At 38.5% G+C, this 3,482-nt stretch overlaps 1 non-coding gene across 1 annotated transcript; it reads right to left on the reverse strand.

Moving 5' to 3' along the window:
* Window positions 1–700: 700 nt before the first annotated feature.
* On the reverse strand, window positions 701–787 carry trnae-cuc (transfer RNA glutamic acid (anticodon CUC)). The gene is given in 2 exon segments: window positions 701–736; window positions 751–787. It is a non-coding gene; the product is annotated as a tRNA-Glu (tRNA).
* Window positions 788–3,482: the final 2,695 nt, after the last annotated feature.

The raw sequence follows: 3,482 nt of genomic DNA on the forward strand, positions 1-3,482 counted from the left end.
AAACAATCATGTATAGTAAGGCGTTTTCAGCAGAAAAAAAACGACCATGTATAGTAAGGCGATTTTTGACAAAAAAAAAACATGAATAGTAAGGCGTTTTGAGCCGAAAAAACCGACCATGTATAGTAAGGCGTTTTTAGCTGAAAAAAACGACTATGTACAGTATATTAAGGCGATTTTCGCCCAAAAAAAACGACCATGTATAGTAAGGCATTTTGAGCTGAAAAAAACAGCCATGTATAGTAAAGGCTTTTTTGGCCGAAAAAAACGACCATGTATAATAAGGCGTTTTTAGCCGAACCCCCCCCCCCCCCCCGACCATGTATAGTAAGGCGTTTTTAGACGAAAATAAAACGACCATGGATAGTAGGGCGTTTTTAGCCCAAAAAAACGACCATGTATAGTAAGGCGTTTTTGGCCGAAAAAAACGACCATGTATATAGTAAGGTGTTTTTTGCGAAAAAAAGACCATGTATAGGAAGGCGTTTTAACCCGAAAAAAATGACCATGTATAGTGAGGCGTTTTGAGCCGAAAAAAAACGACCATGTACAGGAAGGCGATTTTCGACGAAAAAAAACTACCATGTATATATAGTAAGGCGTTTTTAGCCGAAAAAAACGACCATGTATAGTAAGCCGTATTTAGCCGAAAAAAAATGTCAATGTATATTAAGGCATTTTTCGCCTCTGTGTCATCCAATGCTTCGAGCAGGATTTGAACCAGCGACCTAAGGATGTCTGTATGAGCCACGAGAGTCCTCCGCTCTACCAGCTGAGCTATCGAAGGGTACAAGTACCAGGTTTTAGAAGTGCTTAAAGGCTTTATAATGTGAGTGCAGAAGCGCAAGAATGAGAACTTCCACTCTGTCGTCAATTCTTCAAGCCAGATTTGAACCAGCGACCTCAGGATGTCTGTATGCACCACTGCAGTCCTCCGCTCTACCAGCTGAGCTATCCAAGGGTAAAGATTGTACCTTTTCAACATTCTTAAAGGGTGTGTTTTTTGCCGAAAATCATGTATAGTTCGGTGTTTTAACCCGAAAAAAACGACAATGTATAATAAGGCGTTTTAACCCGAAAATAACGACCATGTAAGGCGTTTTTAGCTGAAAAAAACGACCATGTACAGTAAGGCGATTTTTAACGGAAAAAACGACCATGTATTGTAAGCCGTTTTTAGCCGAAAAAACGACAATGTATATTAAGGGATTTTTCGCCTCTGTGTCATCAATGCTGCGAGCCAGATTTGAACCAGCGACCTAAGGATGTCTGTATGTACCACTACAGTCCTCCGCTCTACCAGCTGAGCTATCGAAGGGTACACGTATCAAGTTTTATAAGTGCTTAGAGGCATTATAAAGTGAGTGCAGAAGCGCAAGAATGAGAACTTCCCCTCTGTGTCGTCAATTCTTCAAGCCAGATTTGAACCAGTGACCTCAGGATTTCTGTATGCACCATTACAGTCCTCCGCTCTACCAGCTGAGATATCCAAGGGTAAAAGTTGTACCTTTTCAACATTCTTAAAGGGTGCTTTTTTTGCCGAAAAACCGTGTATAGTTCGGTGTTTTAACCCGAAAAAAAACGACAATGTAAAATAAGGCGTTTTGAGCCGAAAACAACGGCCATGTATAGTAAGGCGTTTTTAGCTGGAAAAAAAACGACCATGTATAGTAAGGCGTTTTAGCCCAAAAAAACGACCATGTATAGTAAGGCGTTTTTAACCGAAAAAAACGACCATGTATAGTAAGGCGTTTTAGCCCAAAAAAACGACCATGTATAGTCAGGTGTTTTTAGCTGAAAAAAACGACCATGTATAGTAAGGCGTTTTTCGACGAAAAAAAACAACCATGTATAGTAAGGCGTTTTTAGCCGAAAAAAACGACCATGTGGCGTTTTTAGCCGAAAAAAACGACCATGTATAGTAAGGGTTTTTTAGCTGAAAAAAACGACCATGTATAGTAAGGCGTTTTTTGACGAAAAAAAACGACCATGTATAGTCAGGCGTTTTAGCCCAAAAAAACGACCATGTATAGTAAGGCGTTTTTAGACGAAAAAAATGACCACGTATTTGGTCGTTTTTTTCGGCTAAAAACGCCTTACTATACATGGTCGTTTTTTTCGTCTAAAAATGCCTAACTATACATGGTCGTTTTTTTCGTCAAAAAACGCCTTACTATACATGGTCGTTTTTTTCGGCTAAAAACGCCTTACTATACATGGTTGTTTTTTTCGGCTAAAAACGCCTTACTATACATGGTCGTTTTTTTGGGCTAAAAACGCCTTACTATACACGGTCATATTTTTTTCGGCTCAAAACGCCTTACTATACATGGTCGTTTTTTTCGGCTAAAAACGCCTTACTATACATGGTTTTTTTTTTCAGCTAAAAACCCCTTACTATACATGGTCGTTTTTTTTCGTAGAAAATCGCCTTACTATACATGGTCGTTTTTTCCGGCTAAAACGCCTTACTATACATGGTCGTTTTTTTCGGCTAAAAACGGCTTACTATACATGGTCGTTTTTTTCGTCAAAAAACGCCTTACTATACATGGTCGTTTTTTTCGTCAAAAAACGCCTTACTATACATGGTCGTTTTTTTCAGCTAAAAAACCCTTACTATACATGGTCGTTTTTTTCGGCTAAAAACGGCTTACTATACATGGTCGTTTTTTTGGGCTAAAACGCCTTACTATACATGGTTGTTTTTTTTTCATCGAAAATCGCCTTACTATACATGGTCGTTTTTTTCGGCTAAAAACGCCTGACTATACATGGTCGTTTTTTTCGGCTAAAAACGCCTTACTATACATGGTCGTTTTTTTCGGCTCAAAACGCCTTACTACACATGGTCGTTTTTTTCGGCTCAAAACGCCTTACTATACATGGTCGTTTTTTTCGTCTAAAAACGCCTAACTATACATGGTCGTTTTTTTCGTCAAAAAACGCCTTACTATACATGGTCGTTTTTTTCGGCTAAAAACGCCTTACTATACATGGTTGTTTTTTTCAGCTAAAAACGCGTTCCTATACATGGTCGTTTTTTTGGGCTAAAAACGCCTTACTATACACGGTCATATTTTTTTCGGCTCAAAACGCCTTACTATACATGGTCGTTTTTTTCGGCTAAAAACGCCTTACTATACATCGTCGTTTTTTTTCTTCTAAAAACGCCTTACTATATATACATGGTCGTTTTTTTCGTCTAAAAACGCCTTCCTATACATGGTCGTTTTTTTCGGCTCAAAACGCCTTACTACACATGGTCGTTTTTTTTCGTCTAAAAATGCCTTACTATACATGGTCGTTTTTTCGGCTAAAAACGCCTTACTACACATGGTCTTTTTTCGTCTAAAACGCATTACTATACAGGGTCGTTTTTTTTGGGCTAAAAACGCCTTACTATACATGGTCGTTTTTTTCAGCCAAAAACACCTTACTATACATGTAAGGACCAATTTTGCTGACTGGGTTTTAACAGT

The sequence above is a fragment of the Hippocampus guttulatus genome, chromosome 4, assembly GCF_054856545.1.
Source record: "Hippocampus guttulatus isolate MCC_2025c chromosome 4, RoL_Hgut_1.0, whole genome shotgun sequence".
NCBI classification, from domain to species: Eukaryota; Metazoa; Chordata; class Actinopteri; order Syngnathiformes; family Syngnathidae; genus Hippocampus; species Hippocampus guttulatus.